Source organism: Balaenoptera physalus, assembly GCF_965194825.1.
Source record: "Balaenoptera physalus genome assembly, chromosome: 12".
Classification (NCBI taxonomy): Eukaryota; Metazoa; Chordata; class Mammalia; order Artiodactyla; family Balaenopteridae; genus Balaenoptera; species Balaenoptera physalus.
This window is the reverse complement of record NC_138897.1, coordinates 40,544,562-40,572,493: the sequence shown is the minus strand read 5'-3', so window position 1 is coordinate 40,572,493 and position 27,932 is coordinate 40,544,562. Positions and strand designations below refer to the sequence as shown.

Genomic DNA, 27,932 nt, shown 5'->3' with positions numbered 1-27,932 from the left:
TATCACCTCTGAAGCTCATGCCTCACTAGTGGTTCTGCATTTTAGGGAAGCACTGGCAAAATGAAGAGTCGGAGTCAGAGGAAGTTGCTCAATATTGAAAACTGTCTAGAAATTAAATTGCTCTAATTACTATCAAAGAAACTGGGTATATTCAGCCTGAAGATTAAACTAAGGGTCATTAATATAAAAAAACACTGACAAAAAGAAAGGCAAAATGTTTTATTTCTTCTCTTGCAAACAACTTAACTTAAACCATTGCAAGGAAGTTACAAGGATTCTGGATTTGACTCAAATGAGTTTTCAACAATTGAAGAGTCTGTCCTCTGTATGATGCAGCACAGAACTACTCTTACTGAGATATTCAAGCAAAGATAGTATATATATATATGTGTGTGTATGTGTGTGTGGAAAGAGTTATGAGGAATGTTGCTCTGGTGAAGGGTTGTATGAGAAGACTTCCATGGTCCTTTTTAGTTCAAAATTATATGATTCTACCTATGCATTGAACATAAATAGTACATGCTTGTTGTGAACAGGTGCTGAAGAAGTACCCCAGATATCAGGAAAAATGGAAAATTGCCCTCTGCCTTCAGTATTTATTTTTTTTAATTTTTATTTATTTATTTATTTATTTATGGCTGTGTTGGGTCTTCGTTTCTGTGTGAGGGCTTTCTCTAGTTGCGGCAAGTGGGGGCCAATCTTCATCGCCGAGCGTGGGCCTCTCATTATCGCGGCCTCTCTTGTTGCGGAGCACAGGCTCCAGACGCGCAGGCTCAGTAATTGTGGCTCACGGGCCTAGTTGCTCCAAAGCATGTGGGATCTTCCCAGAGCAGGGCTCGAACCCGTGTCCCCTGCATTGGAAGGAAGATTCTCAACCACTGCGCCACCAGGGAAGCCCCTGCCTTCAGTATTTTTGTCCCACCATTTATATACTCTTTCTAACACACTGTGATAAACTGACTTAAAGAAAATAACCTTTCTATAGGTAATGCTAATTGATTTTATGTAATTATTCATCAGATAAACCATTTTTACATTTATAGAAATTGCATTGACAGAGTTAATACTCTTTTCTTCTTTAAAAAAAATTGACCTCTATCTTCATTTATTAAAGAATTAAAAATTTTAAATTAATGTAATGGAACATTAATTATCATTCACATCACCTACATAAATAGTAATAATTATACACACGTATCCCCACATACACATAGTAGAAGAGAGATTGACTGTTACGGTTTTTATTAAGGGTCATTTTTCCAACTGGTTTGTCACTCTGGAAATGACCATATTGACAACTCAGAATTGGTGTGGCCTCTTTTTCTGCCTAGAAAAAATTAAGAAGAAACAGAAAAGGGGGCATCAGAAACCTGCTATGATCTGGCACAAAAAGCATGCTGATGAATTTGAATTCTGTGGTGCACAATTTTGCATATTCAAACTACTTTAATGTAAGTGTCTTACTAAGTATTTGGGATGGTTGTATACTCTCAACACCTGCTATTTGTGAAGGACTGAAAAGAACCACTATTGGCTTTTATGAATCATGGAAGAGTAGTTAAAATGCAGTTGGTTTTTCAAGATGTTTGGGAGCGAACACCCCAGTGTCTCATGGAGGTTGAGTGGCAGCACAGGTTGTGGCACAGGCAGCAGTTTCAGCATCAGAAGGACCAAGGTGATGCTCCAGCTGCACCACTTAATATTTGTGAGGCTTTGAAAAGGCCCTGTATGAATCTCACCTTCCTCATCTAGAGTCTCAGAAGAGCTTTTCTTCTTTACCTATCACCCCGAGTTGTTTTGAGGATCAAAAAAAAAAAAAAAGAAACTATTTTTGGGGGGACTTATTAAAAGACAGAACAGAGTAAGGCATTATTATCCTTAATGCACATGTGCTTTGCTTCATAATATCTTAGATTCATTTGTTTGTCTTTTGGTCTCTTAAACGTTCAAAATTTATATTGAGCTATTTACAATGGCTCAGAAATTGCTTATTTTCAGGAACTAGAAAAGGCATAACTCTTAGAAGTCACAAGAAAATAGACATGTGATGGGGTAGAATAGGAGGTGGCCAAGCTCTTCTGGCAGCTGGAGAAAAACTGCCTGTATTTGTACTATGTGAATGTGGTAAACCAGTAAATGCAAGGAGAAACATCTGCTTCATGCTTAAGATAACAGTTTGAGTTGATTAGCAAGATTAAATCTTGCTCCAAATTGACAAACTTTCAAAACCTCATCCTCAGTCTTTTCTAAGCAACCCAACAACCTCTTGTCCTTAAATAGCTTTATTTCTAGAGTTTAATAGTCACTTGGGGTAAAATTATCTGGTCAAGAACAGAACTTATGATGACTATGTCTGGTCTAAAGTTAATAAGGCCTAATGTATACTTTACAAAAACAACTAACAGAAAAGGTGAAAGGGAATCAATAACCCACAACCTTTCCTTCTAAATGACTTTAAGTAGTGACTTTAGAAGGTTCCAATTTTTTCTAAATTGGTATTTGTAGAGTAGGTTTCATGAAAAGGCTCAGACTTAAGAATGTCCACTGAAAGCTGTGCTAACTCTTTAACCTAACCTAGTTAAGAACTATTTGTGGGTAACGGAGCTGTGACATAATGTGTGGTAGACTGGGAGATGAGGAAAGTATAGAATAATTTTCAACAGACACTGACTGTAAAAAAAATTCTGATTTCTCTGGCATATTTTAGTGAAGAAGTCTTCTCATTTTTCTATATTTCTGGATCCATCATTATTCATTTTTATTCTATGCAAGGCAGAAAGACCCTGAATAGAGTGGGGAAAAGTACCATATTTTTGCTAGCAAAACTGAGAGTAAAAACCCTTTAATTAAAAGAATAGGCTGTGCTGGTAATAAATTTAGCCAGACTAACTGTTCTTCTGTCTGAAGATCACCAGACTATCTGTAAGCCTGTACAGGCACATTTGCAGGCTTGAGGGTCATGCCAAAGCTGGTTTCCATCAGAGACCTTGTTTTAAGATCTCTTCAACATGGGACTGAAGAAGCAAATTTAAGGTCAACTGCTGTTGTTATAGTTACAACAAACTCCAATGTGTATCATAATGGCTTTGTTTGGAAATAATAGAATAGAGTCAATCATGGTTTGAAGCTGTTGACAGTAGAATTATTTTCACTGCAGACGTTTTATTGGTATTATCTTTATCAGCCTCATCACCATCATTCTCATCATAATCGTCAAGTTCTTGCTACACACTGAGCTAGTAGAGATAGAAAGAAGAGTTAAGTCACATCCTCTGCCTCTGAAAAGTCATTTTGAAGGGATAGCACATATGCATAGAAGACCCAGTAATGATTCTATATAGAATGGCATCAAACAAGATACACAGGAGTTTATGAAAGAAACATCATTGGGAGCTAAAGAGAACAATGGACAAGCCTACATTCATTCATTTATTCATCTGGTCAACAATTATTTTATCAGTTAGAAAAATATTTGTCTGAAATTAACGGAAAATGTAAGATTGGCTAAAATAAATAGTTTTCGCTGTTGTTGTTGTTGTTGTTATTCTCCCATAATAAGAACAAATGGTAGGTCTAGCTATGCCATCAAGGACACAGATCATTTTTATCAGTTGTCGCATTCTAAGTGTGTTGGCTTCTGCTCCATAACTATTACCTCTCCTTTACTCGATATCGTTATAGCTCTGGGTAGTACATCTGCAATCAAGGTAGAGTGAGGTAATAAGGGCATGAAATAGTAAATCGCCAAAAGTGGTGGAGGAGAATGGAATAAGGAAGGTAGGAAGACTGGGGGAGAAGAAATAAAAATAGAAGATAAAGAAGTTATATAAAGGGAGTTAAAAGAGAATTATTTCAGGTAGGTGGGGCAGTGTAAGCAAAAGATTAGATGGAGAATGATAATGCTTTGTTTTGGATAAAAATTAGCAGCACAACAGGAATGTCTATTATAGGATATCAATTTAGCTAAAATTATTTATATATCCTGCTTTATAAGAGTGGCACATCTGTGATCTCAATTACCAGTTGAAGATTGCCAGGCAAAGATGAAAATAAAATGAAGGGACCTATCATGAGAATAAACCACACCCAAGGAGTTCTTAGAATTTGATTTAAGAACAGAATCGGGAGCCGCAGGCAGGCAGGCAGCAGTTAGAAACAGGTAGGTTTCAAGACTCAAAGTAAATAATCATATCAGAATCTATTCTTATTGATTAGAAATACTAAAGTCTCAGAGGTCAAGCCAATGCAAGTGGGTGAAGAGTGGTCGGGAATCTGATGGAAATTTGCCACAATGAAAAGAGTTTAAGAATAAGTCATCTTAAGTTTAAGAGTTCAAGAATAAGTCACCTACTCAAAAAAATATATATTTAAACCCCTAGTCTGTAGGTGAAGGTAAGAGCAGCACATTGACCTGACTGGAACTGTACTAAGTACAGTTGTGACATGGACAGATTCTAATATCACTTATAAACTATTGTCAGCAAAACAGTACTCTCTAGGTTTTTGTTTGTTTGTTTGTTTTTTAATTTGGAGCCAGATAATATATGTTTGATCTAAATACACTTTCAAATGGATCTAACTATTCTCCACCCCTGTACCTTATCTTATTTTGGACAAATTTTCTTGGCTCACTTTATGCATTACATCTATCGAATCTGCTAGAAATCCTGTGACATAGATGTATATATTAAGGGCTGTATAAAATCAGTTCTACTCAACCATACCTAATAACTCACCAGGGCTTAGTATTACTTTTCTCTGTTCTTTAGAGATGCACTGACTTTTCATCTAGTCATTTCTTGCAATCTGTTAGAAATTGAGGGTGATAAAAATATGTATTAATTTTGTCCAATCAATTTTGTTCAAGGATGTTTTCCTTAGTCATTCCAGTCTTTTCTGACTCCAAAAGACACACACACACATGCACACACACATTTTATTGCTACTGTTGCACTGTAAGCAGGCCATTTTTCATTATCTATGCAAAGTCTTAGACTACTTAACTGTAAAAGTCCACTGCAGGCCATCTTCTGGACTTCAAAAGAAATACACTCCATTGCCTCTATAAAAGGACTTTTCTATACTGTATCAGAATATGCTCCATGGTGGTTTGCCTGCTCTGAGATTCCATCCTGTCAGTAAGCACCATTTTATACTGACATACCCAGTGGAGGTTACAGTTTTTCTATACTCACATAGAAATGATCCCCAAGATAGAAAAAAATCACACAATTTTCTCTTTAATTCTTTGAGAAATCTGTGAGTTTTATTATTGTAATTATATCTCAGTTAATTACTTAGTAGCCTAAGTTCATGTGTTTATTTTATTTTACTATGATTCCAGACACCTCAAGAAAATCTCTAGGAAAAAAAAGTTTTAATAAAAGCATGAGGCTGTCAAGTGTGTCAGTTTCCCTTCTTGTTGATTACCTACATATGGGTGACAAATATTAGCCCTCTTGCTGGAAATTAGCTTGTCTTCACATGATAAATTAAACTAGGAAAAAAATTTTTAAGGAAACAAAGAACTAGGTGAAAGTTAGAGATAAGAGCATCCTCCATTCCAGTTCTAGAAAACTGGGGATTCAGCACAGTCCATTCAAACTCACATATTTACTGAAGGCCAACTCAGAGTCTAAAACTTCTAATAAGTCTAATTTGGGTTACGGAGGAGGAAGTTTAGAAAGGGCTTTTTCTTCTTAGAAAAAATTTTATTCTTGAAAAAATAATATTGTTCTTGAAGCCAAATACATACAGCTGATTCACTTCACTGTACAGCAGAAACTAATACAACACTGTAAAGCAATTATAATCCAAAAAAAAATGACATGCAAATGGCATATTTCTCTAAAGAAACTGCCTCCGTAGCTTCACAGAGCTCATTTGGGATTATCTGCCATCTCCGTATTGGCCAATTACATTAACAAACACTTGAGGTTAAGATCCACATTCTGCTTTGTACTGTCCCCTTCTATACAAACATAGTTAAAGTTAACCCAAACAGAAATAAATAAGATTTGAGTTTTCTGCTTTATTGTCATGTCAACTTCTGGTTTAAACATTTCAACCAAGAATTTTTCTTGAGTGAGAATCAGCCCACTAAAGTAGAGTAAATATTTTCCTCATATTTTTTTTTCTTTTTCTTTCATTTAATCCCTTCTCTCTCAATAAAAAGATTTTGTCTTTCTGTTGTCCTGTCACAATGCTCCTAAATAGCTACAAGAGATAACTCATTGTAAAACTTGTTCTCACTGATGATGGGCAATAGTGCATGGACAGCCTAAGATGACAGCACAGGTTTCCTAAAATCGTACATCATAGTAGGTAAGTTGTTCAGAGTTATTCTGATGTGTTAATTAAATGCCTTTATATCCTGAGCCAATTAAAAACAAACAATCCACTTATAATAGAACTAGAGCATTAGGTGAAATGAAAAGTTCCCCAAGAAATGGTGACTAATAGAAATTATGTCCTCCTTTCAGCCAGCCCAACAAAAATTGCCTTACTGAGTCATTTTTGACTTGAAATAGTTTCCTTTTCTCAGTCTATAAAGCCATGAATGCAGATTTGTGTTTCTTATGGTTGCCATGAATTTGGAAGCTGTCACTGAATCTGGGAGGGCCTGTTGTGACTTTGCAGGACCATATTTAAAAATATAACCAGAGGCAAGAATTTCTCTAGAGTTAGTGAGGTGTATTTTAGATTCTGACAGAGAGGTAAGCTCAGGACTTAAAGCAGCAACCAAACTTTTCAGGATCACAGAAGCAAAATTACCTTTATCTATTTGTCTAGGAAAGAAGAGGAGGAAGGGAATAGAGAACTAGAAAAGCTTCTTACCATATTTCACTATGCTGGTAGAGCTCTCAAGAAAAAAATAAACCAAAAATCAATGTTAAATATAAGCCATGATTATACATAAAAATTACATATTTATTTCCCTGAATAAATGATATTAGGCCAATGTTTTCATTCAATCTATAGTTCCATTTTTGTTTCATGTTACCAAAGAAATTGTTTCTCTTGGGAGGTCACTCTTTACCCTATTTTCTGTTTGAGACTAGTCAAATAGGAACAGACATTTCCCAGAGTTATTGAGAGAGGAGATATCAAAAACATTATACATGTACCTCTAACTTTGCTTTAAGGATGTAGGCATACACATGGAATAATTGTTAATTCATGGATTCCAAGTAGCATGCTCAGTTAATCAGAATGCCATAGAAAAGGCTGCATTTAACACCAGGATACAATTTAACTCTCCAATATTAATGTGCAATTCTGTATGTCACTTAAGCTGGCTTCTACAGTTTTCTCATTCATAGTATCATATTTATCGTGTGCTTCAGCTTACACAAAGCCCTAACTGCAAAGTATCCTATCACATATATCTATCTCTATTTTAATGCATCGTCTCTACTGAAGTCTCATTTTTTTCAATGCAAAAGTGATAGATATTTTTTCTTCTAAAAGGTCAGTTGGTTTGCCCAAAATAATTTTTTGAATAAACTTGAATATACACTTTACAGCTTATACCAATATTAAACAAAATATTTTAAATATTGAAATACAAAACACAAACCATAGAAAGCTAGAAAGAAATGAATATATCTGTGTATACAATCTTAGGATGAAGAAGAACTTATTTAAGCAATGACACAAAAATAGATACTGTAAAGATAGGATTGTATAGTATTTAAAAAATACTCTCAGAGGTCAAACCATTCTAATTCATTCTAATTCTGTCTCTATTACTGACAAACTATATAACTTTGGACAAACTACTTAACCTTTCTAAACCATCTACCTGCAGCTACCTGGGAATAACAGGACTTCCGTCATAAAGTTCTTAGGAGACAATGAGTGTAAAGCACTTCACAGAGTGTTTGGCTAACAGAAAACCCTTGTAAATATCATTACCATTACATTTATAACTGAAACACTGGATACATTTGACTATATGCCCACACAGAGAAAACTAACTTGCAAGCAATGAGTAAATATACATGGCTGCCAGTGAGTTAACATTCTTCAATATAGAAAACTTAGTAGTCAATTAAAAAATTTGAATATCCACTTAAAAGATTCAAGGAAAAGAGTAGACAAAACACAAAAGAAGGAATATAAACTTTTAATATTCTTGAAGGATTATTCAATCTTCAGGGTGTTCACTGGTGATCAAAGAATTAAGTTATGAGAACAAATAAGTTCCAGCAATCAGTTTGGCAAATATTTACATTTCCAAGTTACAAAAACAATTGTGGTAAGTACTTAGGTAAATTGTACTTTTAAAAGATACAGATAGACATATAACTTGGTAGGTATGTTCTGGTGAATAATGATATATTTTCTTACTTGCACATTTCCTTTTATTAATAGTTTAAATGTTTCTTTAATAGAATATTTAATTCATTTGAAAAATTTAAAAAAACTATATACCTATATCTTTGTGGAATACATATGTATGGCATATATATATATATATATATATATATATATATATATATATATATATATACATACATAATATTTTTTAATATAATTGACTATTACTTGAGAGAACAAATTTTAATAGCTACAAAATATTTTATAATATGGGTATATTATCAATAGAATATATGTAACCACAATTATTTTGTTGTCCATTTTAGTATGATTCCAAAATTCCATCATCAGCATAATGCTACCAAGGAAAGAATAAAAGACCTTGAAGGATTGTTTTGTTTGTGGGAAGCCAGTCAGAGAAGGGGTAGAAAAGGCAGAAAAATGAAGTGAAGGGAAAGAAAACTGTTCTAGACAATTATTTTTGCAAAGTTTTATTATGTATGTGTGTATTTATTTATTATTGCCACTTTTTAAAATTAGACATATCCTTAAGATGCCCTGGGAGAGAAGAGTGATTATGCCTTGGAAGGAAGGTTAAGAAGGAACACCTGAAAAAATTGAGAGGAAGGAAGGAAGCATTTGAAGTCTGAGCAATAGGGCAGAAACAGCATCCCCACAGATGAAGACCAAGGACGAGGCCTGTGACGGTGGGAGGCAATGAGGTTTTTGAAGCAGAATTTGTGTTACAAAATGTCCTGCAATATGCCCTGTTATTCATGGATTGAATTCCCTTTCTCTGCATGCATGCTTGCAGAAGTATTTGCCTGAATACAATAAGTATCTTGTGCCAAGGATGGTTTGGGTTCATCTTAGAGAAGTGTAGACACAAAGGGAATACACTGTTATGGGAGATGGTGACTTGAGTGAGGAGAGTTCATCAGAAACAGAGATGTGAATGAAAGAAGACCTTAGGACCACAGTCCCCTGAGAGTTAAAGAAATCATAGGGATTTCCATAGTTCATAGGATGGGATTGAAAGATTGCTGTATACCCAGATAGCTATTACCTAAATTATTCAGGGAGGGCTCAGACATCTTAAGAGTGTTGAGATTATTGCCAGGAAAGAAAACACCTGATCAACTAATAAACAACTAACTGCTAACTTCCAAACAAGGCAGAATGTAGTAAGTTCTACATACTGGTGAACAGAAGGGGGTCCAAACACTAACAAGAATACCTACCCCCTTTTCCTAGATCAACTTTGACAATAGAAAGAAATTTTGATAGAAAAGAAAGCAGACCCAGGAACTATACCAGCTTGAAGATGCTGTCAGCCAGATGGATGGGCTGACAATAGCACTTCAAGGACAGGCTTATGCCTGCAGGAACAACCCTAGGTCCAAATGAATGTGGCTTAAAACAGCTTTGTTAGCTTTGGTCTGAAGAGTAAAGACTGGAAAGGTAACTGAGGGAGTATATAGCAACCCCATCCCTGAGGATCTTTCAAAACAGGGATGATTTAGGAAATTTTAAGATTAAAGCATAGAGTCAAGTCTTGCATTACGCAGTATTAAAAGAACAGGCAACATTCATAAAGGTAACCACATTCAGTGAAATGTATGCAAAATGGATCTTTCATCCCTGCAAGAGAGGAGAGGAGAGTTGAGGAGGATAGGAATACCAGAACATGAGGGCACAGGAAATTTCAAGGGACCACAAAGACGGGTCACCCCGTGTGATATCAACACGACAGGTGGAAAGTTTGCTGTCATTGAATCCAATCTCAGCTCTGCTACAAACTGTGGCTATTTATTTTGCCTTATTAATTCTCTGAAGTTAATTATTTTTTTAATTTTTGCCAAAGATCTCAAGGAATATTTCATTCCAAAATTTTGTTTTCACATCGAATCTAAGGGTAGTGCATAGTGTATAACACCATCAATTTCCAACATTTTGTACATACACACACACATACACAGACACATATACATATATTTGATTTCTGTTCTTGGAGCAGTGGGTTTTCTCCTGTACCTTTAAGCCATTGAACAAGTGAAATCAGCTAAGGGAATTTAAGGTATGAGATACCTTAAATGGGAATGATATACCCATTGCAGTGCAACGGTGAGAATTAAAGGATAAGCAAGGTATCTAGAAAAACCAGTTGTTCAGTTAATGGAAGCTAATACATAGTGTGAAATAATGAACGTGTGTGCAGAAAGACAAATTTTAGGGCCTTCCATGTTGTTTCTGCAGGAGACAATAACTTTCTGAGGTTACTTTCAGCTCTGTGATCCTCTGTTTTTCAGAAAGGCAGGCCAAAAGGAACCTATTTTTCCCTTTACAAAGACAAAGTAATGCATACTTTAAAATAGGATTTTTTAGGTCTTTCAAAACATAGAACAACAAAAGAAAATATCTTCATCATTTAAGACCTAAAGCTTTACCCACAAAACTCAAACCAGCATGATATTTTTTCTCATATTAATCTTGGAAGATTCAAATTAAAAAAAAAAAAAAAACGAAGAAAAAAATCATCAATATATTGCTTTGCTTTAGAGCGGTAATCATTTTGGCCTTCTCCTGAACTCTCCTTAGCTGCTCCCAGCACTACTACCTGTTGGCTCTTTCTTGCCTTTTGTTGCAGTTCTTTCTTCTCCATATCCTGGCATTTGTCTGAGACCTCCCACAATCTTACTTGGCTTCTTTCTCTTCAATCCCTGATTTCTTTTGGACTGCAGATATTCTATGTTTATTTTACCTTAAATTCCCTTAGCTGGGGCTTCCCTGGTGGCGCAGTGGTTGAGAATCTGCCTGCTAATGCAGGGGACACGGGTTCGAGCCCTGGTCTGGGAAGATCCCACATGCCGCGGAGCAACTAGGCCAGTGAGCCACAATTACTGAGCCTGCGCATCTGGAGCCTGTGCTCCACAACAAGAGAGGCCGCGATAGTGAGAGGCCCGCGCACCGCAATGAAGAGTGGCCCCCACTTGCTTCAACTAGAGAAAGCCCTCACAGAAACGAAGACCCAACACAGCCAAAAATAAATAAATTAATTAATTAACTAAGCAAAAAAAAATTTCCCTTGGCTGATTTCATTTGTTCAATGGCTTAAAGGTACAGGAGCAAACCCACTGCTCCAAGAACAGAAATCAAATATATGTATGTGTGTGTATGTGTATGTATAAAATGTTGGAAATTGATGGTGTTATACACTATGCATTACCCTTAGATTCAATGTGAAAACAACATTTTTGAATGAAATATTCCTTGAGGTCTTTGGCAAAAATTAAAAAATAAAAAATCTGTCTGCTGAACTAATATCATTAATGTTTCATTAGTCAAATTCCCCCTTTCATTTATGTGATTATAAGTACCTAGCTGTCAAGATCCTCTGTAACCTTAGTTTGTCATAAGTAACCTCACTCTTTCCCTTATGCATTCCTTCTTTTTTAGTCAGGCCAGTATTCTCAATGAATCCTCTAGAAAGCAAGGTTAATTTCTGTTTTATGCCTATCCTTAATGTATTACTTTTTTTCTGAATTGTCCTTATGGGTTTCCATTTACCCACTCTTACACATTTTACACACTGTACTTCAGGTCACACAGCCTCCAGAAACCTTCTCCAGGACAGCCAGCCTACAGTTACTTGTCCTTAACTGACCTCACACAGCACCATATGCTCATGATGATTCCCTTACACTGGCATATTATCTGCTTTGGCATAAAGATAGGTTTTCTATCTGATAAGAAGCTAGAAGTGAGTGAATCCAATCTCCTACTCACAGTAGCATAAGCATGACATTGGCATCATAAAAAACTGGAATTGAGTCCATCTTGGACACTGACTGTGTTTTCTTGGATAAGTTATTTAAAGTTTTCTGATTCTTCTCACTTACGGAATGGTAATAACACCATAAGACAGAATTGTCTTGAAATATAGAAATAACATACATTTTGTGCTCAAGTAGTTGATCAAAAAATGACAATGCTTTATATCAATATACTTGCAGTTTGAGGCCCCATGTTGTCTGCAACATTACCCTAAGAAAGGTATCCATTGTACTCATGGTGTTGTCTGATATAAGCTAGTCAATACAGAGTAAATCTTTGGGTAAAATCAAATACTCTGTTGCTTCTACCCCTCTGTTTCTTATACTTTGCCCAAATGTAGTTCATTCTTCTGAACTTTCTCTTGAATAGTTCAGGGTATCTCCTCAACGGAACAAACTATTCAGACCCTGCTGTTTTTCTATTACTCTTCCAACAGAAATGCCTTATCACTATTATACAGCCTGTTTTATCTAGCCCATCAGGCTGAAAGAACGGTCCTCAACTTGGGGATGTATAAAAAATTTCTAAGAGGTAAAAGAAATGGATAGATTCAAGAGAATTAATTTCCAGATCCTCACTGTGGTATCCAGAACCTCAACTACTTGTGATGTAGCTACTCCTTTCCTATCTCCATTTCACAGTCATAATTTTGTTCATTGACAAAAGGAAAACCAGCAGAGCACCAAAAAAAAGGGCAATTAGATCATGTCTTTAATCGGGTACTGTAATTGCTTTTTTTTTTTTGGTACAATGTGCGTATAGTTCTTTATCAATTTGTCACAGGTGTAGATTTTTAAAACCACCTCTGAAACCAAGATACAGAACTCTTCCATTACCACAAAGATCTCCCACATGCTACCCTTTTATACTCACCTCCTGCCCAACCATCCCTAACCCCTTCACCACTACTAATCTGATTTTCATCTCAAAAATTTTGTCATTTCAGGATAATAATGTATAAGATCCATCTAAGTTGTTGCATGTATGAATACTTCATTCTTTTTGTATTGTTTTATATTCCATAGTATGGATGTACTGCAATTTGTTTAACCATCACCTATTAAACGGTATTTTAGCTATTTTACAATTTTATTTATTTATTTATTTATTATTCTATTTTTTTATTGGAGTAAAAGTGCTTTATAATGTTGTGTTAGTTTCGGCTGTACAATGAAGTGAATCAGCTATATGCATACATATATCCCCTTCCTCATGGACCTCCTCGCCCCGTCCCGCCTCCCACCCCATCTAGGTCATCATAGAACACAGAGCTGAGCTCCCTGTTGATACAGCAGGTTCCCACTAGCTACTTATTTTACACATGGTAGCATATTTATGTAAAACCTAATCCCCCAATTTGTCCCACCCCATGTGTCCACATGTCCATTCTCTACGCCTATGTCTCTATTCCTGCCCTACAAATAGGTTCATCTGTACCATTTTTCTAAATTCCACATAAATGCATTAATTCATCATATTTGTTTTCCTCTTTCTGGCTTACTTCACTCTGCATGACAGATTCTAGGTCCATCCACATCTCTACAAATGACCCAGTTTCATTCCTTTTTATGACTGAGTAACATTCCATTGTATATATGTACCACATCTTCTTTATCCATTCATCTATCCTTGGACATTTAGGTTGTGTCCATGTCCTGGCTATTGTAAATAGGGCTGCAGTGAACATTGGGGTACATGAGTCCTTTTGTATTATGGTTTTCTCAGAGTATATGCCTAGTAGTGGGATTTCTGGGTCCTATGGTAGTCCTATTTTTAGTTCTTTGAGGAACCTCCATACTGTTCTCCATAGTTGCTGTATCAATTTATATTCCCACAAACAGTGCAAAAGTGTTCCCTTTTCTGCATACCCTCTCCAGCATTTATTGTTTGTAGATTTTTTGATGATGGCCATTCTAACCGGTGTGAGGTAATACCTCAGTGTAGTTTTGATTTGCATTTCTCTAATGATTAGTGATGTTGAGCATCCTTTCATGTGTTTGTTGCCAATCTGTATATCTTCTATGGAGAAATGTCTATTTAGGTCTTCTGCCCATTTTTGGATTGGGTTGTTTGTTTTTTTGATATTGAGCTGCATGGGCTGCTTGTATATTTTGGAGATTAACCTTTTGTCAGTTGCTTAATTTGCAAATATTTTCTCCCATTCTGAGGGTTGTCTTTGCATCTTGTTTGTGGTTTCCCTTGCTGTGCAAAAGCTTTTGAGTTTCATTAGGTCCCATTTGTTTATTTTTTATTTCCATTTCTCTAGAAGGTGGGTCAAAAAGTATCTTGCTGTGATTTATGTCATAGAGTGTTCTGCCTATGTTTTCTGCTAATGGTTTTATAGTGTCTGGCCTTACATTTAGGTCTTCAATCCGTATTGAGTTGTTTATTTTTATGTGGGTGTTAGGAAGTATACTAATTTCATTCTTTTACATGTAGCTGTCCAGTTTTCCCAGCACCACTTATTGAAGAGGCTCTCTTTTCTCCATTGTATATTCTTTCCTCCTTTATCAAACATAAGGTGACCATATGTGTGTGGGTTTATCTCTGGGTTTTCTATCCTCTTCCATTGATCTATACTACTGTTTTTGTGCCAGTACCATACTGTCTTGATTACTGTAGCTTTGTAGTATAGTATGAAGTCAGGGAGCCTGATTCCTCCAGCTCTGTTTTTCTTTCTCAAGATTGCTTTGGCTATTTGGAGTCTTATGTGTTTCCATACAAATTGTAAAATTTTGTTCTAATTTTGTGAAGAAAGCCATTGGTAATTTGATAGGGATTGCATTGAATCAGTAGATTGCTTTGAGTGGTGTAGTCATTTTCACAATACTGATATTTCCAATCCAAGAATATGGTATATTTCTCCACCTGTTTATGTCATCATTGATTTCTTTCATCAGTGTTTTATAGTTTTCTAAGTATAAATCTTTTGCCTACTTAGGTAGGTTTATTCCTATGTATTTTATTCTTTAGTTGCAATGGTAAATGGGATTGTTTCCTTGATTTCTCTATCTGATTTTTCATTGTTAGTGTATAGGAATGCCAGAGATTTCTGTGCACTAATTTTTATCCTGCAACCTTACCAAATTCATTGATTAGCTCTGGTAGTTTTCTGGTAGCATCTTTAGGATTTCTATGTATAGTATCATGTCATCTGAAAACAGTGACAGTTTTACTCCTTCTTTTCTAATTTGTATTCCTTCTATTTCTTTTTTTTTTCTCTGATTGCCATGGCTAAGACTTCCAAAACTATGTTGCATAAGAGTGGTGAGAGTGGACATCCATGTCTTGTTCTTGATCTTAGTGGAAATATTTTCAGTTTTTCAATATTGAGTATGATGTTTGCTGTGCATTTGTCATATATGGCCTTTATTATGTTGAGGTAGGTTCCCTCTGTTTCCATTTTCTGAAGAGTGTTTATCATAAACGAGTGTTGAATTTTGTCAAAAGCCTTTTCTGCATTTATTGAGATCATCATATGCTTTCTTTTTTAATTTTTATTTATTATTTATGGCTGTGTTGGGTCTTCATTTCTGTGAGAGGGCTTTCCCTAGGTGTGGCAAGCGAGGGCCACTCTTCATCGCGGTGCACGGGCCTCTCACTATCACGGCCTCTCTTGTTGCTGAGCACAGGCTCCAGACGCACAGGCTCAGTAGTTGTGGCTCACGGCCCTAGTTGCTCTGTGGCATGTAGGATCTTCCCAGACCAGGGCTTGAACCCGTGTCCCCTGCATTGGCAGGCAGATTCTCAACCACTGCCCCACCAGGGAAGCCCTCATCATATGCTTTTAATTCCCTTAATTATTTAATATGGTGTATCACATTGATTGATTGGTGCATACTGAAGAATCCTTGCATTTCTGGGATAAATCCCACTTGATCACAGTTTATGATCCTTTTAATGTGTTGTTGGATTCTGTTTGCTAGTATTTTTTGAGGATTTTTGCATCTATGTTCATCAGTGATATTGGTCTGTAATTTTCTTTTTTAGTGATATCTTTGTCTGGTTTTGGTATCAGGATGATGGTGGCTTCAAAGAATGAATTTGGGAGTATTCCTCCATCTACAATTTGTTGGAAGAGTTTCAGAAGGATCAGTGTTTTTTCTAAATCTTTGATAGAATTCACCTGTGAAGCCATCTGGTCCTGGACTTTTGTTTTTTGGTAATAAAAGATATGTTGAACAAAGATATAGAAGAACTAGAGAGCAAACAAACAGAGATCAACAACACAGTAAATGAAATGAAAAATACACCAGAAGCAATCAATAACAGAATAACTTAAGCAGCAGAACAAATAAGTGAGCTGGAAGACCGAATGCTGGAAATAACTGCCAAGGAGCAGAATAAAGAAAAAAGAATGAAAAGAATTGAAGACAATCTCAGAGACCTCTGGGACAACACTAAATGCACCAACCTTCTAATTATAGGGGTCTCAGAAGAAGAGAAACAGAAAGCATCTGAGAAAATATTTGAAGTGATTATAGTGGAAAACTTTCCTAACATGAGAAAGGAAACACTCACCCAAGTCCAGGAAGCACAGAGAATCCCACACAGGATAAACCCTAGGAGAAACACACCAAGACACATATTAATCAAACTAACAAAAATTAAATTCAAAGACAAAATATTAACAGCAGGAAGGGAAAAACAACAAAAAATATACAAGGGAATCCCCATAAGGTTAACAGCTGATCTTTCAGCAGAAACTCTGTAAGCCAGAAGTGAGTGGCAGGATATACTTAAAGTGATGAAAGAGAAAAACTACAACCAAGATTACTCTACCCAGAAAGGATCTCATTCAGATTCTAGGGAGAAATCAAAAGCTTTGCAGGCAGGCAAAAGCTAAGAGAATTCAGCACCACCAAACCAGCTTTACAACAAATGCTAAAGGAACTTCTCTAGGCGGGAAACAGAAAAGAAGAAAAAGAGCCACAAAAAACAAACCCAAAACAATTAAGAAAGTGGTAATAGGAACATACATATTAATAATAACTTTGAATGTAAATGGATTAAGTGCTCCAATCAAAAGACACACACTGGCTGAATGGATAGAAAAACAAGGCTCATATATATGCTGCCTATAAGAGACACACTTCAGACCTACGGACACATACAGACTGAAAGTGAAGGGATAGAAAAAGATATTCCATGCAAAAGAAAATCCAAAGAAAGCTGGAGTAGCAATACTCATATCAGATAAAATAGACTTTAAAATAAAAGACTGTTAGAAGAGATAAGGAAGGACATTACATAATGATGAAGGGATCAATACAAGAAGAAGATATAACAATTATAAATATTTATGCACCCAACATAGTAGCACCTCAATACATAAGGCAAATGCTCACAACCATAAAATGGAAAATCGACAGGAACATCATATTAGTGGGGATTTAACACCCCACTTACACCAGTGGACAGATCATCCAAACAGAAAGTAAATAAGGAAACATAGCTTTATTTATTTATTTATTTATTTATTTATTTATTCATTTATTTAAACATCTTTTTTGGAGTACAATTGCTTTACAATGGTATGTTAGTTTCTGCTTTATAACAAAGTGAAACAGTTATACATATACATATATCCCCATATCTCCTCCATCTTGCGTCTCCCTCTCACACTCCCTATCCCACCCATCTAGGTGGTCACAAAGCACTGAGCTGATCTCCCTGTGCTATGCGGCTGCTTCCCACTAGATATCTATTTTACATTTGGTAGTATATATAAGTCCATGCCACTCTCTCACTTCATCCCAGCTTACCCTTCCCCCTCTGCATGTCCTCAAGTCTATTCTATAGTCTGCATCTTTATTCCTGTCTTCCCCCTAGGTTTTTCAGAACTTTTTTTTTAAAATTCCATATATATATATATGTTAGCATGTGATATTTATTTTTCTTTTTCTGACTTACTTAACTCTATATGACAATCTCTAGGCTCATCCACCTCACTATAAATAACTCAGTTTCGTTTCTTTCTATGACTGAGTAATATTCCATTGTATATATATGCCACATCTTCATTATCCATTCATCTGTCGATGGACAATTAGGTTGCTTCCATGTCCTGGCTATTATAAATATTGCTGCAATGAACATTGTGGTAAATGACTCTTTTTGAATTATGGTTTTCTCAGGGTATATGCCCAGTAGTGGGATTACTGGGTCATATGGTAGTTCTATTTTTAGTTTTTTAAGAAACCTCCATACTGTTCTCCATAGTGGCTGTATGAAATTACAGTACCACCAACAGGCAAGAGGGTTGCCTTTTCTCCACACCCTCTCCAGCATTTATTGTTTGTAGATTTTTTGATGATGGCCTTCTGATTGGTGTGAGGTGATACCTCATAGTAGTTTTGATTTGCATTTCTCTAATGATTAGTGATGTTGAGCATACTTTCCTGTGTTTGTTGGCAATCTGTATATCTTCTATGGAGGAATGTCTATTTAGGTCCTCTGCCCATTTTTGGATTGGGTTGTTTGTTTTTTAGATATTGAGCTGCATGAAGCTGCTTGTAAAATTTAGAGATTAATCCTTTGTTACTTGCTTCATTTGCAAATAGTTTCTCCCATTCTGAGGGTTGTCTTTTCATCTTGTTTGTGGTTTCCTTTGCTGTGCAAAAGCTTTTAAGTTTCATTAGGCCCCATTTGTTTATTTTTGCTTTTATTTCCATTTCTCTAGGAGGTGGGTCAAAAAGGATCTTTTTGTGATTTATGTCTTAGAGTGTTCTGCCTATGTTTTCTGCTAAGAGTTTTATAGTGTCTGGCCTTACATTTAGGTCTTTAATCCATTTTGAGTTTATTTTTGTGTATGGTGTTAGGGAGTGTTCTAATTTCATTCTTTTACATGTAGCTGTCCAGTATTCCCAGCACCACGTATTGAAGAGGCTGCCGTTTCTCCATTGTATATTCTGCCCTCCTTTATCAAAAACAAGGTGCTCATATGTGTGTGGGTTTATCTCTGGGCTTTCTATCTGTTCCATTGATCTATATTTCTGTTATTGTGCCAGTACCATACTGTCTTGGTTACTGTAGCTTTGTAGTATAGTCTGAATTCAGGGAGTCTGATTCCTCCAGCTCTGTTTTTCTTTCTCAAGGTTGCTTTGGGTATTCGGGGTCTTTCGTGTTTCCATACAAATTTTGAAACTTTTTGTTCTAGTTCTGTGAAAAATGCCATTGGTACTTTGATTGTGATTGCATTGAATCTGTAGATTGCTTTGGGTAGTATAATCATTTTCACAAAATTGAGTTTTCCAATTCAAGAACATGGTATATCTCTCCATCTGTTTGTGTCATCTTTAATTTCTTTCATCAGTTTCTTACAGTTTGGTTCAGTGAGTTGTGTAGGCTTCCTGGTGGAGTAGACTGGTGCCTGTGTTCTGGTGGATGAGGCTGGATCATGTCTTTCTGGTGGGCATGACCACGTCCGGTTGTGTGTTTTTGTGTGTCTGTGAACTTATTATGATTTTAGGCATCCACTTTGCTAATGGGGGGAGTTGTGTTCTTGTCTTGTTAGTTGTTTGGCATAAGGTGTCTGGCACTGTAGCTTGCTGGTTATTGAGTGGAGCTGGTTCTTAGAGTTGAGATGGAGATCTGTGGGAAAGCTTCTGCCATTTGATATTATGTGGGGCTGGGAGGTCTCAGGTGGACCAATGTCCTGAATGCTGTTCTCCCACCTCAGAGGCTCAGGCCTGACACCTGGCTGGAGCACCACGACCCTGTCAGCCACAGGGCTCAGAAGAAAAGGGAGAAAAAGAAAGAAAGAAAGAAAGAAAGAAAGAAAGAAAGAAAGAAAGAAAGAAAGAAAGAAAGAAAGAAAGAAAGAAAGAAAGAAGGAAGGAAGGAAAGAAAGAAAAAGAAAGAAAGAAAGAAAGAAAGAAAGAAAGAAAGAAAGAAAGAAAGAAAGAAAGAAAGAAAGAATAAAATAATAAAATATAATAAAGTTATTAATATAAAAAATAAAAAATATTATTAAAAATTAAAAAAATAATAAAGTAGTCAAAAAAAAAAAAAAAAGGAAAGAAAGAAAGAAGAGAACAACCAAACCAAAAACAAACCCACCAATGATAACAAGTGTTAAAAACTACTGGAAAAAAAAAAGAAAAAAACGGACAGACATAACCCTAAGACAAATGGTAAAAACAAAGCTATACAGACAAAATTACACAAAGAAACATACACATACACACTCACAAAAAGAGAAAAAGGAAATGAATATATATATATATATATGGAAGAGAGCAACCAAATCAATAAGCAAACATATCAATGATAATATACTCTAAATACTAAGCTAAGATAATGATAAAACCAGAAACAAATTAGATGCAGAAAGCAAACCCCAAGTCTACAGATGCTCCCAAAGTCCACTGCCTCAGTTTTGCGATGATTTGTTGTCTAGTCAGGTATTGCATAGATTCCGTAGATGTGGGGTATATCAAGTTGATTGTGGAAATTTAATCCATTGCTCCTGAGGCTGCTGGGAGAAATTTCCCTTTCTCTGCTTTGTTTGCACAGCTCCTGGGGTTCAGCTTTGGATTTGGCCTGGCCTGTGCATGTAGGTCACCTGATGGTGTCTGTTCTTCACTCAGACAGGATGGGATTAAAGTGACAGCTTATTAGGGGGCTCTGGCTCACTCAGGCAGGTAGGAGGGAGGGGTATGGAATGTGGGGCAGGCCTGCAGTGGCAGAGGCCGGCATGACATTGTAAAGGCTTGAGGTGTGCTGTGTGTTCTCCTGTGGAAGTTGTCCCTGAATCATGGGACCCTTGCAGCGGCAGGCTGCATAAGCTCTCGGGAGGAGTGGTGTGGATAGTTACCTGTGCTTGCACACAGGCTTCTTGGTGGCTGCAGCAGCAGCCTTAGCATCTCATACCCGTCTCTGGTGTCTGCACTGATAGCCGTGGCTCATGCCTGTCTCTGGAGCTCATTTAGGTGGTGCTCTGAATCCCCTCTCCTCGTGCATCTGGAAACAATGGTCTATTGCTCTTAGGCAGTTCCAGACTTTTCCCCGGACTCCCTCCCAGCTAGTTGTGGTGCACTAGCACCCTTCAGGCTGTGTTCACACAGCCAACCCCAGTCCTCTCCCTGGGATCTGACCTCCAAAGTCAGAGCCTCAGCTCCCAGCCCTCACCCACCCCAGTGGGTGAGCAGACAAGCCTCTCAGGCTGGTGAATACTGGTCAGCAGCAATCGTCTGTACGGGAATCTCTCTGCTTTGCCCTCTGCACCCGTTACTGCCCTCTCCTCCATGGCTCTGAAGCTTCCTCCCCGCCACCCCCTGTCTCCACCAGTGAAGGGGCTTCCTAGTTGTGGAAACTTTTCCTCCTTCACAGCTCCCTCCCAGAGGTGCAGGTCCTGTCCCTATTCTTTTGTTTCTGTTTTTTCCTTTTTCTTTTGCCCTACCCAGGTACTTGGGGTGTTTCTTGCCTTTTGGGAAGTCTGAGGTCTTCTGCCAGCATTCTGTAGGTGTTCTGTAGGAGTTGTTCCACATGCAGATGTATTTCAGATGTATTTGTATGGAGGAAGGTGATCTCCATGTCTTACTCCTCCACCATCTTGAAGGTCTCTCCTGAAACACAAACTTTAAATGACACAATAGACCAGATAGATTTAATTGATATTTTTAGGACATTCCACCAGAAAGTGGCAGAATACACTTTCTTCTCAAGTGCACATGGAACATTCTCCAGAATAGATCACGTCTTAGGTCACAAATCAAGCCTCGGAAAAATTTAAGAAAATTGAAATCGTTTCAAGCATCTTTTCTGACCACAACACTATGAGATTGGAAATCAATTACAGGAAAAAAACTGTAAAAAACAGAAATACATGGAGGCTAAACAGTGCACTACTAAATAATCAAGAGATCACTGAAGAAATCAAAGAAGAAATAAAAAAAATTAATAGAAACAAATCACAATGAAAACATGATGACCCAAAACCTGTGGGACGCGTGAGAGAAGTGTATAGCAATTCAATCTCACCTCAAGAAACAAGAAGAGTCTCAAGTACACAATCCAACCTTACACCTAAAGCAACTAGAAGAAGAAGAACAAAGAAAACCCAAAGATGGTAGAAGGAAAGAAATCATAAAGATCAGAGCAGAAATAAATGAAATAGAAATGAAGAAAACAATGGCAAAGATCAATAAAACTAAAAGTTGGTTCTTTGAGAAGATAAATAATTTTGATAAACCTTTAGCTGGACTCATCAGGAAAACAAGAGAGGACATAAATCAGTAAAATTAGAAATTAAATAGGAGAAATCACAACTGACACTGCAGAAATACAAAGGATTATAAGAGACTACTGCAAACAACTATATGCCAATAAAATGGACAACCACAAAGAAATGGACAAATTCTTGGAAAGGTACAATTTTCCAAGACTGAACCAGGAAGAATTAGAAAATATAAACTGACCTATCACAAGTAATGTAATTGAAACTGTAATTGTTCTTTTATTTTAGTTGTCTAATGCCATGTAACATATTATCCCCAAACCTAGTGGTTAAAACCAACAATATTTTTTTTTTACTTCTTATGATCATTTATCCATTGTCTTTCTGCCTGTCTTGGTTGAGCCCACTCATGGTGCTATAATCAGCTGATGGGTTGGCAAGAGTGGTGCTCAGTGTAGATCCTAGGGGGGCTGGGCTCACCCTCTCATGTAGTTTCAGAGTTTCTTTCCCCATATTCTCCTAAGAAATCAGTAGACTAATTGGGGCTTCTTAACTTGGTGATGGAAGTGTTTGAAAAAGGCAATGATAGAAGATCTAAGCCCTTTCAAGATTTAGTCTTGGAAGTTGCCTACACTTCACCTGCATTTCATGGTCAATGCAAGTCACCAAGCCAGCATATACCCAAGGGGAGGAAATTAGACTCTACATTTTAATGAGATGAGATACAAAGTCACACTGCAGAGGGGCTGCAGGATGGGAAGGAAGATTGTGATCATCATTTCAAACCATTCACCACATGCCTCCAACCATCTCATTAAACGATGCATTTCAAATAGTGTATTACTTTTTTAATGAAAATGTATTTATAAAAATTATGTTACATTTGTACAGCAAAGTGAATGCTGGCAGCCACCAGAACCTGGAACAGTCAAGGAACAGGTTCTCCAATAAGACCTCCAGAGAGCATGCAACCCTATTGATGCCTTGATATCAGTTCAGTGATACTGATTTTTGGCTTCTGACCTCCAGAGCTACAAGAGAATAAATCTGTGTTTTAAACCAAAAGTTTTGTGTAAACTTGTTACAGCAACCATGAGAAACTAATACATCAGACACTTTGAATGATAGCAACAGCAATAATTACCAAAAAAAGAAAAAGTTTAAAAAGTTTGTGTAAATGTATGTTTAGAAAGCTCTATTACTCCAGCATACAATGTAAATAAAAACACATCTTTGTATGAAAATAAAATTATATTACATTTATGCTTTGATAGTGTCTAATAATAATCATTATAACATGTTCTGTAAGTATTATTTTTTAACACTTAGAGCTCTTTGGTTAAAGAAATATTTTAAAAATTCAATTTATGTACATAATTTGTTTCAAAAATATGTTAAGTCAATCAATAAAATATAAATCAATAATAGCATATGTACTATTTTTTAAAAAATATAATTCTGCAAGGGAAGAGGAATGGAAATGTGATTTTAAAAAGTAAAGAATGGATATAAAGTTTCCAACTATAGAATCATAACTAATTTGTAAACCATGTTAAATAAAATCTGGTGGGTATTAAACTACTTTGTCATTGTATTTCATTGGAAATCTTTAATAGTTTTATTTAAAAGTATTATTACTTACAGTGCACCAGCATTTATACTCATTTTAACTACATTTATAATAAAAAATTTAGAAGCCAACTTAAAGTATTCTTTTAAGGAGTACATAACCAAATTAATGTGAACATCTCTTTGCCAGAACACATTACCAATTATGCTAAGTTTATTCCATCACTTTTAGGTCACCCTAACACTCATAGGTAACCATTGTTTTTCAACATTCAGGAAGTCTGGTTTTCTTCTGGAGCTACCTAGCATACTAATTTATTTGTATAGTATAATTCAATCATTAGACAATAATCATGTTTCTTTCTTCTCCAACTCATCTCTTTATTCCTGAGATTTTTAACCTTTTTATGCCATGAATTCCATTAACAGCTGAGTGAAGGCTATGACTCATTCCCAGAATAATAATTTTAAGTGATAAAATAAAATATATAAGATTACACAAGAAACCAATTACATTAAAATTCAGTTACAATATATTATAAAATCTAAAATTGTGATGAGTTATGTGTATGATTGTCTCACATAGAACAAAATTCAGCAGCAATTCAAATAACTACTGTAATTTTGAGTGAAATCTCAAGGTATCTGTGGCAACAGTAATGCAATGTGAAAATATCTGTGGTACCTATTGTGGACAGCCTGAGGAACTGTTAATAATACTGTGGTTTGTAGCCTACATTCACAATTGAAGTAAACACTAAATTTTATTTAGAAGTTAATGAAGAGAAAGATGCAATTTATTTTCCCCATCCAAATTCATAACCCACTGAAATTTACACATGAATCTTTTAGGAGGTTTTTGGACTCCAGGTTGAGTCTCACAGGTTTAATGTGTTTAGTTTTTATCTCCTCAATTAAACTGGGACATTTCTTCAGAAACCCAGTGAGCATATAGGTAAGAACTCTGTTCATAGGAGATGCTGAATGTATATTTAGAGAAATAGTTAATGAACTACTAAAGTTCAAGGTCACTTGCCCTAGATTGCAAAAGTATGAAATACCTGAGCTCAGACTCAATTTTTAGGTCTGACACTAAATTGTGTTCTCATGCATTGTGCTATGCTATATGACAGTCATCAATCTATTTATTGAAATACCTATTCATTCTTTAAAAATATTAACTATATTCCTACTACAAGCCAAGTCTATTGTAAGTGTTCAACATAAACATCTGCCTAATTATTGATCCACTCATCTTGCTCTCTGTCACCTATAGATATGTTTATACTATTCTCTGTGTTGTTATACTGCTTGTTTTTCATGGATTTTACTTCTTGACACCAACAGAACATAGTTATCTGAAACTCTCATCATATTTCTGGGATATGTTCATGGAATGCCTGGTCCCAGAATGAAGGCATAACTCTGTTAGTACTTTTAAGCCTATAAGTACATTTTCATATTTTATGTACTATCACATGTTCATTAGATGATGAATTAAATAGCCTCTCTCAGAAAAAAAAAAAATTAAGATCAAGAATGGAACGTTAACTAAAGCTGAAAATAACATATACTGTCTTCAGCATAAAATAAGGCACCTGAGATTCCACATTCCCTAGAACATGCATTGTGTAAGCATTCATTTGGACAAATATTGAGTGCCTACTTCCTACTATTTTCTGTAACTGAATGTAACTATGTTGTAACATACGTGAATTTTCATTGCTGAAAGTGGCATTCCATTGTGAACAAAATTTTCATCTGTGTGAAAGCTAAACTTTGTCACATAAAAATATAAACCGCAATCCAGATCTGAGTTTAGTGGTTTGACCTACTGAATTTGCCACTAAAATAACAGTAGATATTCCGATAGACTCTCCCTTTATATTCAACCCTGGGTTTAAGATTATTCTCAGAATGTTAAAGTCATCTGTCTGATACTTGGCCTTTATATCTAAATTGGTCTTACATTTAATCTAACCCACATCTATTTGTTTCCTGTAAATTCCCTCTTTAAGCCCCTAGGTGGAGAGAAAAAATATGCTTAATGACTCTTCTTTAAATATAAATAACAAATACCACTTACTGCTCTTCTTTGAAGAATTAAAATTGATGTTCTCCTTCTGGATGAGAGACTATTTGGTTTGGGTGAGCACACAGTGGCTCCTATCACAAGTGATGCTGCAAAATTTGCTCTGAAGAAAACAAAGGGTGGCTATGACTGAGACAATTTGTCAAGCATTGTACAAAGTGTACAACCTCTGACAAACTAATCATGTTGGAAGGGTTTGCTTTGTAGATCCAAGAAAGTTTTTCCAAAACTCTTTTGTTTTCAGACTGCAATAGGCAAGAAAGCCTTGGAAAACTTTAGAAAAACATAAGCCAACATTGAAAATGGTGACTGACGTCTACAGTGAAGAAAACCTACCTTACTGCTAACAGGAGGACTCATCTGTAGGAGGTGCAGTTCTTTCTTCTGTTCTCATTAGATCTAGGATCTGGGGCTAAGCATTCCTGTGTCTCAGTAGTAAAGTTGCCAAAGGAAACAAGACATATGGCCAAAGGACTATCTTGGCCCCTGGGTTTTGCAAGACCTTTGCTTTTGCAAAAACCCTTTTGAAATGGACTAAGAGTTCCTATTCTGTCAAAGGAGAGTGATATTCCAATTGACAACTTGTAGGATCAAGAACGCTTCTCAAATGATCAATCCTATGTCCCTTCCTTTTATCTCATATAGTTTCATAAGTCTCTACTTCCATGTGGAGTTAAAAATCATAATATATTAAACATTTGGACATTTGGGCACTTGATGAATTGTTCTTCTAAAACTTTTCATTTTTTTTTTAATGTCAATACATTAGTCCTATAATAACCGACATGTGAAAGGGAATAGCATTTATATTGTTACCTGAAAAGTACAACCAAACATTGTACTTTGCTGGAGTGCCTAACATTTGGGGAAGGTTTTTATCACTCAGTACAAATACATTTTAATTGTTTCCTGAGCAAAGACATCCCAACCAAGCTCTTTGTCTGGGTACGCACTGTTGTATTCTTGAAGTATTAATTCCTGGCAAACAGTGCACCCACCTGGCCCCAAAGAAAATTACATAACAATGAGCATGCATTCAGCCTCAGAGCTATGAGTTGCACTTGCTACCTCGCTACATTTACTGCAGGGCACGATCTGTGGATGACAAATGGTGTCTCTCTCTACCAGATCATGAAGCAAAAGTATCCAAGTATTTCTAAGTGTCCTCTTTCTTCTTCTTATTCTCGTTTTTATTTTTCTCTTTTGATATTAGGAATGATTTTAGAGATGATTACACTCAATTACCTCATTTTGCAGATGATAAAATTGAGACTCAGAATGGCTAGGAAGTGGCAGAAGAGAGCCAGATTGGAAACCAAAACTTAAAGACAACTTTCATCTCAAAGTATTGGAGGAGGGTCAGAGCAACTTCTCTTCAGGCTCTGTTAGAGTCAACATTTTGATTAAAAAAACTCATTCCTTTCATTCTATAATAGACATTATAGAAATGCAGCAGGTTTTCAAAAAAGAAAGACCATCCCCTATAGATATTTGGAAAAGAGAATCATTCTTTAATTTTCAAATTAGATAATATTATTGTCATGGAAATTCCCCCATCTGTATACTACACATTTAAGGGACCCCTTCACACCCTTAGTGACTCTATAAATACAAGACTAAAGACATTAAAATAAATTTCTCTTGAATTACATTTTCATTGAGATACAAGAGTTTCCTATGCATGTCCTTATACTATAGATAGATTGACTCTCCAACTTTCATCAACCTTTATCTCTTATTTGATAAGAATTTTTATACTGGTCAGGTTATTTTTGACACATACGCACACACGTAAGTATGTGTGTGCATAAACACATACACACTTACATATACACACTCATATACAGAGGACTCATTTTGTATCAAATATCCAAAATACCTTCAAACTGATTCCAGTTTTTAAAAAAATTCTAAAATTTATATTTTCTGTATAAA

The 27,932-nt window shown here is 36.1% G+C and overlaps 2 long non-coding RNA genes across 2 annotated transcripts in view; one reads left to right on the top strand and one right to left on the bottom strand.

Annotated features, from left to right (window-relative positions):
* Positions 1-27,932, bottom strand: part of LOC309639237 — a 283,067-nt gene that overhangs the window by 157,087 nt on the left and 98,048 nt on the right. The window lies entirely within an intron of this gene.
* On the top strand, positions 382-25,432 carry LOC309639245. The gene is made up of 2 exons (XR_014251551.1): positions 382-18,308; positions 22,192-25,432. It is a non-coding gene; the product is annotated as an uncharacterized lncRNA (long non-coding RNA).